The sequence below is a fragment of the Scophthalmus maximus genome, chromosome 5 (genome assembly GCF_022379125.1).
Source record: "Scophthalmus maximus strain ysfricsl-2021 chromosome 5, ASM2237912v1, whole genome shotgun sequence".
Classification (NCBI taxonomy): domain Eukaryota; kingdom Metazoa; phylum Chordata; class Actinopteri; order Pleuronectiformes; family Scophthalmidae; genus Scophthalmus; species Scophthalmus maximus.
Window position 1 is genome coordinate 25,919,378 of NC_061519.1, and position 15,623 is coordinate 25,935,000.

Here is a 15,623-nt window from a genome sequence, read left to right on the forward strand (position 1 = left end):
AGCAAGAACACGTGAAAAAAAAAATGATTTAACAATTCAGCAGTTCACGTCCGCGTCTGGGCTCTGAAATGGGGCTTATTGATTTCAGTTGCCTGCGGTGTGTGAATGCTGTTCCCTCTCCGCAGTGGTACCGACTGTCTCGGGTCTGGTCCGGCACCAAACTGGGAAGAGGGGATTAGCCAGACAGCTGGCCCGTTGGATCCCTGCCCTGCTTCTATAAATCGTGCTTTTAAGGAGGCTCTTTTAATAATTGCCCAACCCCCCCCCCCCCAAATAAAAGAAGTCAGAGCAGGTTATGTAATAAGACATAAATCACTTCTGAGATTTGTGTTGTTCTTTACGCCTCAAAATCCCCGCGGCTGCTGTTCTGATGTGTTTAAAAGACCTGGTTAACAGATGTAGCATGTGGTCGTTGTTTTGTTTTTTTACTGTACATTGTCATGAAGAATCGATTGAGAAAATTGGTAAGTGGTTTATTTTCTATCCACTGCGAGACTGTGGAAGTAGTTTTAAAGTGATTTTGTTCCACTTTGTGGACGTTCTCGGGGCAGATTTGATTTGGTGTCGGTGGAGGGGTTCGGTTATGAACATCGCCGTGGAGAGACACACTTTTTCCACTCGCGTTCGCATTCTGAGAGATTCAAGTGTAATTGGAAACTGTAAAAAAAAAAAGAAAAAATTACAATCATCCACGCTGGAAACAGCAATTAAAGCCTCCTAAATAACATAATGACACTTAGATAAACACTCAAATAACCCTTAATTCAAAAGCCATCAACTTGTGTTCGCTTTTATTACACTTGAAACTGAAGATCCTCTGCAGATCCGTGCGTCACAATGTCAATTTAACCCTTTTAAAAACAAATGAAATCATTGCATGTTAACATTCAACCAGGCCTCAGACTGTTTGCTATTTGTGTCTCTAATAAATTCAGTAATAAAACATGTCCTAATCAGATACATTAACAAGACAACATTAAAATATTTCAAATTAATGGGGTGGAGAGAAGAAGAAAAAAAGGGAATTCAATTAACGTTATTAGATCAGATTTTGTCAAAAAGCCTGCAAGAGACTCTGAACAGTCTAACAAAAGTGAAGGGGTTAAAAACACCGGGTGCTGGGCAATGGGGAACTACGACGTGCCGTGATGTATCAATTATGTAATCGAGACCTGTAATCTTGAGTATACTCCCAGTTTTATTTTCCAGAATTTTTCAAGAAACCTGCCTAAAACTTGTGCCACATTTGAATGTGCTAGTGTGCTGCGTGTGTGTGTGTGTGTGTGTGTGTGTGATCGCCCACTGTTTCGGTGAGTCTGTGGATCGGGCTTTTATGAGCTCGGCTCTTGTCTCCCACTGCTGCTAATGTTTCTCATAGTGCTGAACTGTTCTGCTGCCAGGCTCTGTAATGGAAAAACAGAGGGTCCAGGCCCTGGGATGTCCAAGCACTGTGTGTGTGTGTGTGTGTGTGTGTGTGTGTGTGTGTGTTCACGTGTGTCAGCAAGTGTGCAAGAGGGAGAGGGAGTTAATTGTGTTTGTTTGTGTGTGTGTGTGTGTGTGTGTGTGTGTGTGTGTGCACGTGTCAGCATGTGTGGGTGTGTGCATGCGAGGAGCAGAGGGTAGTTTGTGTGTATGTGTGTGTGTGTGTGTGGAGGGGGCTTGTGGGTCGTAGGCATGTGCGTGTGCATGTATGTGTGTGTGTGTCCATTTGTGTGCGTGCGTACATGACGGTGACACAGCACAGAGGATATTACTTCACCTGCATGTGCATCAGATATACAGTACACACAAGAAAAGAGAGGGAGAATGTGTGTATGACCACGTGACAGCGTGTGTGTGTGTGTGTGTGTGTGTGTGTACATGCCCAGCTGCCTGAGTGCCTCTGTGCCTTCCCGCATCTGTTTGTGCATTCACATCACAAAACACACACACACACACACACAAAGGCAAATGGGAAACATGGGATGGGGTGGATGGGGGCATTGGGGACTTTTTTAAAGGGGTGACAGCTCTCGCAACATCTGCAGAGGTCCGCTCCCGCATTCAGGGAATTCCTTGAGAAATGTACACTATTTTTTCTGCGGCCGATCAGAGGGGGGGGGGGGGTTGTCGGGGGGGTGGGCGCAGGCCAACTCTTTGACTGCGATTCCGTGTGTACGAGATGCGAGGTGCAGAGGAAATGAGTTCTGGTTGCAGAGTGACAGAGAGGGGGGGGAGGGGAGGGGGGAGTTCACTTGTCTGGTTGATGTATGACAAATGGATGTAGGAAACGCAGGCAGAGTGGAATTGGATTCTTCTCTTCCCAGCGAGACGGCGATGACTCTCCCCGCACTCTTCCTTTTGCTGCCTCCAGGCGACGGAGGTTATGGATCTGGACAGGTGTGAATACTGATGATGAATAGTAAATGTTGTCAACTTGAATGGAGTGCACGAGACGGAACGCCAGCGCAACCCGGCCTTTCACCACGACGTCGGCAGAGGGACCGGGAGAGTTTACGGGGAGTCACCGGCTGCAAATGGCGAAATAAGTGGCGAATAAATTATCAGTCCGTGGCAATATGGAAAAAATTGTAAAGGCGCGAGGGGTCAACGAGTGGCAGCGGGGAGCGGAGGCAACGCACATGTGCACATGCTCACAGACACGAATGCATAAAAGTACCTCCGCGCGTAGAAGTATAAAGATACTGCATACACACACACAATGACATTTCTTTGTAGGCATAACACACACGCCTACAAACTATCCAATAACAACGCTCCGAGCGAGAAAAGAAAAGAAAATCGAATCAAATGTTTTTTTCCCGGGGAGTGAAAACCATCCAGATTCATATTTGGCCCCAAAAACCTGCCGGCGCTCCTCCAATACATAAAAAAAAACAACACACTAAACTACTGACGAAGACGACAGTAACTTTCCAACTTTCCATCTCTCGCTCCGACTCTGTTCCTCCACCTTGCGCTGAGACGGTTGGCGTGATGGATCAGATTTTATTTTCTATTTGTATTTCTCCTGCTGTCAGCGAATTTGGTTTACAGACCCCGAACTAACAATGAGCTTCTTGTGCTAACAGTGTGTGTGTGTGTGTGTGTGTGTGTGTGTGTGTGTGTGTGTGTGTGTGTGAGGACTCAGTCCTCTGTTGCCGCGGAGCTCGATTTGTGTCCAAAAATGATTAAGAAACACAGGAACGAGCAACAGGCTGCACTGGATGAGATGTTCCCTCGTCACGGTGAACACCCACACTGCGGCTTGTTTCCACTCTGTCCCGCATCCACTGTCCAAACGACAGAATTCTAAATACCATGAATCAGAAAAGTGCTCAGAGTGAAACTGGGTGTAAATCGTATTAATTTGACCGCTTCACATCGGCCAAATGGGCTCGTGGCCCGAGCGCCACATTGAACAAGGTGAGAGACGAACTGACACGTTGTTGGTCTTTAGTCTTTTCATGGGGTTGGCTGAGAGTCATTCAGATATTGTTTCATTTCAGACTTCATCCAATTGGGAAAACACATATTTACTCTACGGCTTTTTAAAACAGTGTGAGACTTTTATTGAAGTGTTTTTTTTTTTTACCTTATATGTTTATTTATTTATTTATTCAATGCCTTGTTGTATTCCGGATGATCTGGCTTCCCCTACACACTCTCTGGTCTTTCTGTTCTCTCACAGTTCATTATTAAGACCTCCGAAAAATGCTACGTATTTGTGAAGATATGACTCAGCATGTCAACGTTTTGACCGATATCGGAATGGTGAAGAATCCTTAAAAAAAAAATGATCTTGAAATTGAATCACCTGTTGCTAACAGATTAAACAAAAGCGAAATCAGATAAACTGACCCAATCACATAACCTGCTTAGCGACAGCTGAGTGTCTTGAACCAATCAGTTTCACTGTGTCCCAGTCGTTTCACAGAGCTGCTCAGCTCTCGCATTACTTTATCAAGTATTAAAAGTAAATGTTGGTGATTTGCTTTGATATGACTTTTTTTGTTGTCCAACATCTTTGAACCTTTTCTGACATATTAATAAACGTAATTTCCCAGCATGTTCATGTATTTCAGTCCACGCCCCAGTGTAAGTTTGCATGTGTTAAAAATTAGCTCGAGTACAGAGGAACGTAAACACCGTCTTCCTTTTCAGCATCGGTTGTTTTTGTTAATCGGTTCCAGAGTAATTTGACGTCAGCGGCGCGTTACTTCACGGACACGTGATTCTTATTGTAATGCGACCTTAACCAGGTCATGAGCCCAATGTCTGGAAAGATATAAAAAGATAATGCCATAAAAATAAAGAATCGGATAAGGTAAACACAATCGTTGGAAACGTAACCAGTGAACAAATGACCTCCTAAAAATATCAATCGGCCCGTTATTTATTAGTGCGGGCAGAATTCAATTAGCGGACCTCCATCACGGCAGCCCCCTAATTCAAACCACACAAGGTCGGAGGAGGGCGCGGCCTGTTTATCCCCAGCTGATGAAGTGCTACGCGGTCTGGTTCAAGCAGCCGCTATGCTCCTCCACCCCCGACCCCCGCCGCCAGCCCCGTGACCTTTGACGTCCACAGCGTCGCGGGGCCGGCCCCGACATCTGGTCGGAGGAGCCCCGGCCGCTGGTGGAGAAGCCGGCGGAGGAGGGTTATGGTGGGTGGACGCTTCTCCACATAACTCACACCTCAACAGACGAGCAACCGGCTTTGATGCTGGCGTTTCAAAGAGCCTGGTGCTGTTTGTCCGAGTCGGGGGGGGGGGGGGGGGGGGGGGTCGGCAGGTTTGGGGGAAGGTCACGAAGCGTTCAAATATCATACCTGTGTTTTCTGTTGTAATGGGGAAGACGGTTCACACCTGGTGTCAATCTTTAGACGTATAATTCTGCAAACAAAAGACGGAGGAGATTCAGAGCGTATGGGGCAAACAACAGCAGGTGGATTCAATTTAAAAAGTACATATTTTAATAAACAGAACCTCTGGGTGGTGGAGTGTTGCATGTTCTCCGGGTTCCAAATAGACCATTAGTGTTTATGTGAGAGTGAATGGTTGTGCGTTGGCCGGCGGCGTGTCCAGGGTGTAGCCACCTCTTGACCCAATGTCAGCTGTGATTGGCCACAGCGACCATGAAAGGATAAAGCGGTATAGATGATGGATGGATATATATATATATATATATATATATAATAAATAATGAAGAAATGTATAAAATATCTGTGTATGTATGCACCCAGAAGGCTGTTAAAGTCATTTATTTAGTTTAGAGCTGCAACAGTTTAAATTAATAAATCGCTAACTTTTTTGATATTCGATTAATCAGGTCAATTAGTTTTTGTGGGGGGAAAAAGTCAAAATTCTCTGATTGCAGCTTCTTACGTGTGATTATTTTCTGGTTTCTTTGCTCCTAAACTGAAGTAAACTGGATATCTTTGGTGAGTGGATAAAAGAAAACATCATCTTGGAGTTTTGGGAAACACGATCGACATTTTTCACAATTTCATGACATTTTATGGACCAGACAACTAATCGATTAATACAGAAAATAATCAACAGATGAATCGATTATGAAAATGATCGTTAGTTGCAGCCCTAATTCAGCTTCAAAATTCATGGGATCCAGAGGGCAAAGCATGAACTCATAACACAAACAGGAGATTGAAATGTTTTGATGAAAAAAATACAAAACCTATAGTTATTGTTTGTTTTATGGCCAACGGTTGTTCAAGAACTTCTCTTCCAGGCAACAAGTTATATTTAAACCAGATCTGAGAGAAACCTTACATATTATAATTTGACATTTATTGCCAAATTGTTGGTTCTCTTGTTTTACTTTTCTCAGAGTGGGAAAAGGCCTGTGGTATAAACTGCGAGGGCAGGATCGCTCAAGTTCAAACTCGAACAACAAACAATCTGTTAATTAACAGCCGCGAAGAGTCTTTGAGCCAGACACCGAGCTCCTCCCCGAGGGTCTCTCTGGGAAAAAAAGAAAAGAACTGTCAGCGGTACGACCCTCAGATTTAAAAGTACGTGTCTTGTTAGCAGACATCTTGCCGGCGGTGTTTGTTTCACCAGATTCTTTTTTAAATTTTTTTTTAAAACTGCGTTTAAAGTCCCAGCATCAGCAGCTGCAGGCAGCCGGTCGCCGACAGCGACGAGTTCCATCGCCGAGGAACGTGACCGAGCGAGAGCGGCGGGAAAAGCGGCTTTTTTTTCGACGGCGGCGCCATATGTTTTCCATATTCGCGCCCCCTGAATCAACACTGCGAGGCGTATTATGCAACAAAAGCACATGCAGGGGGATAGAAATGTGCCCCCCCCTTCGCGCCTTAGAAAAATACAACTGGCTTTCACATGGTTCGCATTCCACATGAAAAAAAAAACACTCGGTAGCACTTATACAATAACTGTGTGAAAGCTGGATAAACACAGCGGGGGTTTCCGCTTCAAGAGAAAATAAAAAGATCCAACGCAAATGAAATGAATTTAGTTTTGTTCTCCAAGATGGCTTCCAAATAAACCGTCTGCACAATATTTGACCTGCAGGACAGACTGAACACTGCTGAGTCGTAAAACACTTTGATGCAAATTTGTGATTTTAAAATCTAACTCCATTATTAAAAATCAGGTGGACCTCTGAACAGAGCATCGTAATGTGTTTGTGTGGGGGGTACAGTATTAATCTGCTGCTGTAACATCTTCTGCTTTTGTGGTCAAGGCTTTCATGAAATATTAGAAAAAGGAAAAATCTGGCTCCCGTTCAGCCACAAAGTATCGCTGCTATCGCCAGAGCAAATATTGATTTAAATGGGTTTTATTAGTCTGCACACGGCAAGTACCGTATGATAAAAATTACATTAGCATAAATGAAAAGTGGAATGTGTTTGAAGTACTGGTTAGGCAACTTAAACACAGGGGAAAAAATGACAAAAATTGCAATTTAAAATACCTTGTTTTTACAAATCAGAGATTGGACACATTAGAGTTGGAATGCGTCCAGCACCCCGACCTCAGGGCTCTTGCACTTTTCACCTCGCCACATCAAGGGCACTCTAACTCCCTGCGCCGACACTTAATGTTGCCATTGGATGTAAATTGTGACCTGTGATATTGCACAATATGAACATTATTCCCGGGTACACCGGGAATGCACGCGAGAATTATTGGGGTGTGACATTGATGACGATGAAGTCAATCTTTCATCTCCATTGTACAAGGCGTAGGACGGGGTTGAGGGTCAGGACTCTCGTTCTGCTCTGTAATCCGTTCGCTGGAGGTGACCAGCAGGCACCGGAACAAACACTTTCGCAAATGGACACGTCGCAACAATAAAAATGTAGAATTAGATTCCCTCCCCTCCAAGGCAAGTGTTTATCCTCCCGAGGAGGAGATTGTAGAAGGATGGAATGTAAAGTACACGGGCCAAACATGCGACTGTATACAGTGATGGACGACATGACGGCTTCCCCCAAAACTGAAGCCAAATCATCTGGATCGCACCCTGGTGGCTGGCCGCAGTACAGGTCATAAACCCCGCCCCCTGCGTGTTAGTAAATGGGACATGGGCCAAACACAAAAAAACAAGTTAAATCTTTTTTTGTTAAATCTTTTTTTGGCCATTTCAGGTAGTTCTCATCACATGATGTCAAACTGATGTTTGTTCAAGTGTCATTTTTTTTGGATGACAGTGTGACTGTAGTTTTTCAATGCTACAAAAAAAGGGGTTAAAGTGAAAGTGCAAGACGGGAGCGCCCGAGATATGTGGGCTTTTACTTATTTTATTTTATTTTTTTACAGTGGGAGGAAGTGGAGACGAGTCATCCATCTTTATATTCGGTGTTGGGTTCCCCGCGCTGAATCTGTGTGTGATTGGGGGTTCGGCCAAAGGATGTCAAATTTTAAAAAAAGAGTTCATCCCTGCACTGTTCCAACCTGCGGGAGGCGTTTTATGTAACACACATGTACACGCTTATACCTGACCCACATCACCCTGCTCTCTGAAGGAACATTTCCACTCAGTTTATGCTTCTGGACTTTGGGGAAGAGCTTAGAGGGGAAAAAAAGCCAGGGAAGAAAAGAAAGAGAGAAAAGAATCTGTGAGAGAGGAAAATAGACTGGAGGGTTCTGTAATTGTCTCTCAAAGCAGATCTGGTTATATTATCTCATGTTGTATTGTTGATATAACCTCGCTTTGTGCCCGGCAAAGAGCCCCGCTGCACCCTGATGTAATTCCTGACACTATAAGAAAGAATATGTAAGACTCTTTGGAGGAGGAATATTTAGGAATTGGACAAATTCAAACTCCCCCCCAAAAAAAGAGTCACTGTTACTGTAGTGGCTCAAGAGGGAAAACATAGAAACATCCGCTTTTGACGTGACAAGCGATGAAAAGACAGTTCCTTTTTTCTGTTTTCGATGGAGAAACGTCAAAAACTCAAAGATGGAGACGTTCGAAAGAGTTTAACTTTCACGCGTTGTTCCTAGCTCCGCCCACAACCCAACGGGTGTCGCCACCGTAGATGTTTTTACACTTTGACAGGAGATGGACAACACCTGCTGCGACATCACAGATTGATGTGACTCTTTTTTATTTTAAAGAAAATATAAAAATGGACAGAACTGAGGAAACACAGGCCAAAAAAAACTAAGAATAAAATCTTACCCTCCTACGCTGATGACCTGAGAGGTAAAGACTTGAAACATCCGCAATGCCCATTAAAAGATAAAGGACGAGAGACCAAAAGTTCCATAACGTTTCCCCGCCCTGCAGCGCACCTCCCCCCCCCCCCCGTAATAAAACCGCTCCATATCCATCATAAAGTCAGATTACAGGATGAATGTCCGCGGCCCCGTGCAGAGAAATGAATCCTTTTGAAGATCGGTTACCGGTCGACGTCAGGTCCATAAAAGTATTTTGCAATCAAAATGAACTTCCAGCACAGGGTTGAACACGCGTTGTCGGAGTAGTGTGCCTTTACCTAAAAGAAAGATTTATTTAAAGAAAATTGGATCATTTGTCAGGTCCAACATATCAAAGCTTTCTCTCTGTTTTATATCCCTGAAAATTGAATGTTCTGTGTTTAGGATCGCTGCACGGTGGAGTAGTGGTTAGCACCTTTGCCCCACAGCAAGAAGGTTCTGGGTTTGAGTCCCGGTTCAAACCAACCAGGGCCTTTCTGTGTGGAGTTTGCATGTTCTCCCCGTGTATGCGTGGGTTCTCTCCGGGCTCTCCGGCTTCCTCCCACAGTCCAAAGACATACAGAATGGGGTTAAGGTTCATTGGAGACTCTAAATTGACCGTAGGTGTGAATATGAGAGTGAATTGTTGTCCGTCTCTGTATGTGGCCCTGTGATAGGCTGGCGACCTGTCCAGGGTGAACCCCGCCTCTCGCCCAATGTCAACCAGGATGGGCTTTAGCTCCCCCGCGACCCTTAAGTGGATTAAGCGGTAGACGATGGATGGATGGATGGATGGGTTTAAGATCATTATCTAAGGTGCTCGGAGTCTCTGAGGGGAATTTTGTTTTAAATATTTTTGGACTGATCGGATGATAGTGGAATTAACCAACAGTAAATTAATTCGGATGCTTTGTGATTTTCTGATCAGACGTTCAAAGGTCAGGAGCAATTTCAGGACACGTCCACATGCGGCCCGGAGGAGCCGGAAAAGTCAAACTGCCAACGCTGCGATTTTATGGATAACGAGCTCTACGCGCCGAGACCGCCTTGTTCTTCAAACCTTTCAGTCGGATTCATACGGCACTGCAGGATTCCCCAAGGCTAGAGCACCGATTAAGTCCGTGTACTGATACTGCTCGGTTTTAATTTGTTTATTGCACAAATTAAATATCAGATGAAATTAAATTACCCCCAAAAAAGCATACAAAGCCTCCTCCTGCAAAAAAGTATTCAGCATTTTTGTAAACATCACATGAGCTGGGTGAATCACTCGGTCGAGTGAGAAGTTCAGGATTTCGTCTCGCGGCACAAGGCGCTGAGGCTGAGTCGGTCGGCGGGACGAAACCAAGTCGGCGCTGGGCTGTGAGTCGGGTGAAAGACAGGGGGAGTGGATCACAAATTGAGTGACACCTGAGCCAGTGCACATCTGGTTTTGGGAGTGAACCCCTCTCCCTGGGCCACACGTGGTTTTCATTGGGGGCTACATGCTGCAGGGTCAACCCTCGCCTGTAAGGAGAAAGCCCGAGGCAGAAACCCCCCACTTTGCAACTGGAGTCCTGCTCGATGCCCCCCAGGCCCGGCAGGCTCCACTTGACCCACTTTCAGCCCGTGGATTTTTTTTTCCCCTCCTTCGAGTCTTCGGTTCAGTGGCTCGTTCTCGGTTGCCGTAATGTCAGAGCACAAGGCAACATGCTGTAATGTTGTCGAATTGATTCAACGCCGATTATGCAACTGCCGGACCACATGAGGAGCCATGTGAATTCCGACAAAGAGCGGCTCTTAGCTCTGTTACATCAGTGTGATCATGTTTCATGAAGGTCATGTTTCGGCAATTCAGCGTATATATATATATACATATGTATATAACCATAATTTCTTTCCACTGCACGTCTTTAGTGTCAAACTGTTGTCGTTGTTGTTGTTATAGTCGTTTTTACAAAAGTTCATTTCACCCAGCTGGGGTTTCAGATGATTTAGGAGGGGACAAAGGTCATGAATCACAAAGTGAAATTCAGATTCAACATGTCCTAACTTCAGCTCGATACTCAACAAACTGAGGACATTGGAAACAAGGTTAATTTTCTTTTTTCCCAAAATGTTAAACCTTACTTTCAAGAGTCCAACAGATACAACACTACAACAGCAAATCGGCAAGAACATATATATATATATATAAATATGCAACTTAGAAATTAAAATACGAAATATTTAATTTTGTCATTACTTGATTTATGCTTTCGTTTACACTGCTGAAACTGAAGATGAACAGGAGTTCACGTTCTACTGCGTATCGTCTTGTGCAACATGTACCAACGCTGTCTTACTACAGAAGGGTATTAGTGCCATGCATGAGAGAAAAATATGAGGGTGAAAATTTTTTTCTAGAAAAAAATCGAAATGTGGAGATTAAAGTTGAAATGTCCCTAAACGTCCGTGTTGTGGTTCCAGTTCATCTGTCACACGTCCACGTTAACTAACGTTAGCGTAGCTACGCTAGCCTCGCTAACTGCGCGCCTCTCGAAATTCACCCACGGTTGTTTGCAGTTGAACGTCTTCGTGTCAGGACACACGTTTACGTTCATGTTGCAAACACCCGTTGTCACCACATCGTTTCTTCAACATTCAGCCTGTCGATAATAATATCGTAACTTAACAACTTGGTTAGCAGCTAGCGGTAGCTTAGCAAACTGGCTAACAACACATCAACATCCGGTTGTTTGGTGCTGCTGAAAAGTGATTGCCGGTCACAATGTTCAACTTTATTCTCGAAATGTAACATTGAAAAAGCCTGGGACTGATTCACCTGCGTACATTTCTCTGATCAATGAAACAAAGCAATTTCCAGTCTAAGAAGTTTGCGAGAGCTGAAAAAAACAACAACATTTCTCAGCTTTGAAAGATGAAAAAAAAAAAAGAGTCCAAAAGTTGTTGCGGAGGCACTTTCTTTTATTTAACAGGTCCTAAGATCGATGTCTCTTGTGTGAGAGAATGCATGAGTCCGATTTGTCGTAAGCGGAGCTTGTGTGTGGTCCGGCCGAGCGGCTCTGACGAAACATCTGAGGATTGTGCTTCGCATCCAAAATGGCAGCGTCGCCGAACGCCGGTGACGATGATTAATCCACTTACTGTTTTTACTTTCGACCTCAATCTCACACACACACACACACACACACACACACACACACACACACACACACACACACACACACACACACACACACACACACACACACACACACACACACACACACACACACACACACACACACACACACACACTCTTTTTCACAGCTCGGCTGCTCGAGCGCATTAATTTCCAACCTCTTCATGCCACTGGCGAGTCGTGGCATTATGGCACTGAGATTATTTATCGAATGAATATTTCCGTATCGCCAGTGCTCGCAGGCTTTTTTTTTTTTAACCGTTTCCACGGCATCACGAGTTTTGGGACACACTGGAATTTCTGTGGCAGTGTCGCCCTCCAAGTATAAAGGATACAATGGCTGGTTTTATTACAGCATGTTTATTGAATTCCCAAAGCAGTTCTATCTTGTTTCATGCACATGGGGTCCATTTTAGCCGGGTCGCCTCAAGGAAGGAGACGGTTCAGAAACAACAAAATGTTCTGATTGAATTATATTCGCTTGAAAGACGACGCCAGAGCGGAACCAAACCAACACAACAGTTTGTTCACGTCCTTAAACCCGGCAGCTTCGGTCACATTCTCAACAGCTCATGTGGAAAAACTCCTTTTGCTAAAAATCTCTCATCAAGTATGATTCAAAAATACCTTAACTTTGAGCAGGCGACGAAGCGACGAAGCGACCCTGACGCATTTTCTTGAGTGTATTTCTTTTGTAATAATTTTTTTTGAAATAATCAAGGTCTGTGTGCACTCACAGTGCTTCACATTCTTCTTTGGTTCCCTTTACTTCTATTGAACACAACCGAATAACCTAGAAAACATCCTGACACTGATAGATGTTGGCACTTGCACTTAGCTGCTACTTGCATCTCTTTCTTCTTCTTCTTCTACTGTGTAACCTAGATACGATATTCAAATATCAGTTTCAAAACAGCTCCCAAAAAAAGTTGGAAGTTTTGAACCACTGTATTGTCATGCTGACATGTAACAGCCCTGCACAAAACACAACGATATTCAAATTCCAATTATATAAAACGGCAGGGAAATTTCTAAATTTTCATCTTACAAGTTGGAATTAGAACACGTTTGGCCTCTCGCCTGACTCATTGTTGGAATCGTGAGGATGAATCCATTATTCCTGCACTAAAGTTTGAACAAACTTCCCGTTTCCTTTTCACCACGGCCCCGTTTTCTTTCTGCCCAGTAACCGTCTCTCTCGCGTCGCACGCACGCACGCACGCACGCACGCACGCACGCACGCACGCACGCACGCACGCACGCACGCACGCACGCACGCACGCACGCACGCACACACACACACACACACACACACACACACACACACACACACACACACACACACACACACACACACACACACACACACACACACACACACACACACACACACACACACACACACGAACCCCGTGGTTCTCGGGAGTCCAACAGTGATGTACAGTAGATTTACTCAGAAATGGAAAAAATGATTGTTCATTATTTCCTCCACACAACACGGCGCAGTGTTAGTCTGGTTGCTTCAAGAGGTTTGCTAAATCATGTGTTAAATGAATGAAGCGCAAGATTTATTAACGACAGTGAGTCAGAAGGTGATGAGCTATTAGCTTCATGCCTTTATAATTTTTTTTAAAAGTGAACGGCAATTTGTGACCGATCATTTTTAGCTCAGTCTCATTCCTCCTCTCTTAAATAACAAAAAATGATTGTGATCTTTCACCTCAGTGGCCAATTCTCGTCAAGTTGTGAGTCACAGGTTATCACAGATGAGGGGAGAGTTACCGCATCGCCACGAAATAAACGTGAAGTGACACATCTGCCACCGTTGACTTAGCCCTACTGTACATGCTGAAGACGTAGAGCACATCCGTCTGCTTCATTGCACCATGCCTCACTGTTAATCCTCCGATTGTTAAACTGTCAAATGTGTGACGTGTTGTATGAAAGGCTAACTGGAAACAGCAGAAGGACGGATTTAAAGCAAGGTCCAGGACAGCTTTTATTTCATTGTTTGTCAGTTTTCTTCTTATTTTTTTTCTCTCTCTACAAAGGCCTGTTTGTGAAAGAGCCAAGTAAAAGTCAAAAAGGAAGCAGCATATATATGAGTTGCAGAAGTACAGAAACCAATATCCATCTGTTTTTCCCATATGGCTTATCCTCAGAAGGAGTCAATCCCATAGACTGTATTTTATTTTTAAAAGGGACGTAGTCAGCAGGTCCAGAAAGTGAAACCTGAAACCTGCATTCTCTCGAATGACCAGCAGAGGGCGACTCCACTGGTTGCATTGAAGTCCACAATAAAATGACGTTCATTTAGTACATAATGGTCCAAATAGGAGTAAAATAGACGATAAACTATGGTACTGTACATGTGTGCATTGGGGCGTTGATACCGTGTGATTGACAGCTAGTACCGTCCAATAGGTGGATGTGCATTGGACGAGCTCTGTCAGGCCCCACCCCCTGCTCCTCCAAATATGCCGTTACCGTGGGTGTCGTAACAGTGGGTTGATGCTTAAAAAGAATCTCAAACTATTTGTACCATATTGACTTGCATAGCATCAATTTCTTTCTTTTTTTTCTAGTACGGTTGAATCACATATTTCATTATTAGTAGCTTCATCTGCATCTTCAATGTACAGAGACGTGTATATTGCATCGGCCAATGGCTGCACATTCCTAGTTCCAATGGATCTATGTTGTAAAAGCTCTAGCTGCTGTTGGATCATGAAATTCACTTATTGTGCAATATTTTATTCTGTTTTCCCCTCTTGTCTTTTTATATTCTCCAGTATTTCTTCGGATCCGTATCCCGAGCTCCGGTGATGCTCGTAGCAAATGAGGGGGTCCACGTCACCGTATCACCCGATTGACCTCACCTGTCGGGTGTATTTCAACACGGAGAGAACTCTGAAGTATCCCACTTCCTCTTCACCCTGAGGCCCGAGCTCATTTCGCCCCCTAACAAATGTTAGCAACTAACGCGATGTGCTGTTTCGTCGCTATAAGACCAGTGTGGTTCACCTGTCACCATAGTAACTGCAGCAGTGTTTTTACAACGATATCACCGTCGTTCCAGCCATGTTGAATCTCCGCTAAATAACACGTCGCGTCTGCCTACGTGATGACGTATCACGTTGGAAGGGGTTGTCCCATTTCCTAGGGGTCGATTTCAACCCCCTTCACCTTGTAAGCCCGTTTCAAGGGGTAGGGGTACAAATGAGAAATGGGATTGGGCCTAACTGGACCCTCCATGTTGGTCCACCTCATCGCCTTCCTTCCCTCCCTGCTCTCTCCGTGGGAGCCAGCCCCTCGCTCTCTCTTCACCCTGGCTCCGTTCCAGCTGCGATTTGGCTGTGGAACATTATTTGGAATTCACACGCATTGGAAGGGGACACGGCCGGGGCAATTTCTCAGCGCGCCGGGGGTGTTCACAGTGCTGGAAAGGGCGACGGGGTGGGGTGGGGGGGTGTGTGTGGTGGGGGGGGGGGGGGGGGGGGGGGGGGGGGGGGGGGGGTGTTGGCTCAGCTACCGCTAGCTCTCTGAGGGAGCACTTGGCAAAAAAAAAATCGTAGATCTTAGTGGACAGAAATGGCAGCTCGGCCGCATTTGTGAATGTTCTGATTGTTACTGACTCCCAACATGGTTTGGAGATGTTTACGGGCGTCTTTGGCAGCGTGACGCTCCGGGGGCGAAGGGCATCTTGGGCTTTTATTCGCTCTTTCGCTTCCCTCCCTGTCTTTCTTATCTCTTTTCCTGGCAGAGCTGGGCTGTTAACTTGATCAGCGACTGAAA

The 15,623-nt window shown here is 44.8% G+C and overlaps 1 long non-coding RNA gene across 5 annotated transcripts in view; it reads right to left on the bottom strand.

Moving 5' to 3' along the window:
• Positions 1-15,623, bottom strand: part of LOC118311302 — a 140,309-nt gene that overhangs the window by 82,992 nt on the left and 41,694 nt on the right. For all 5 annotated transcript variants that reach the window (XR_007030787.1, XR_007030788.1, XR_007030790.1 and 2 more), the window contains exon 2: positions 4,810-4,873. This is a non-coding gene — a long non-coding RNA (uncharacterized LOC118311302). The remainder of the gene's footprint in view (positions 1-4,809; positions 4,874-15,623) is intronic.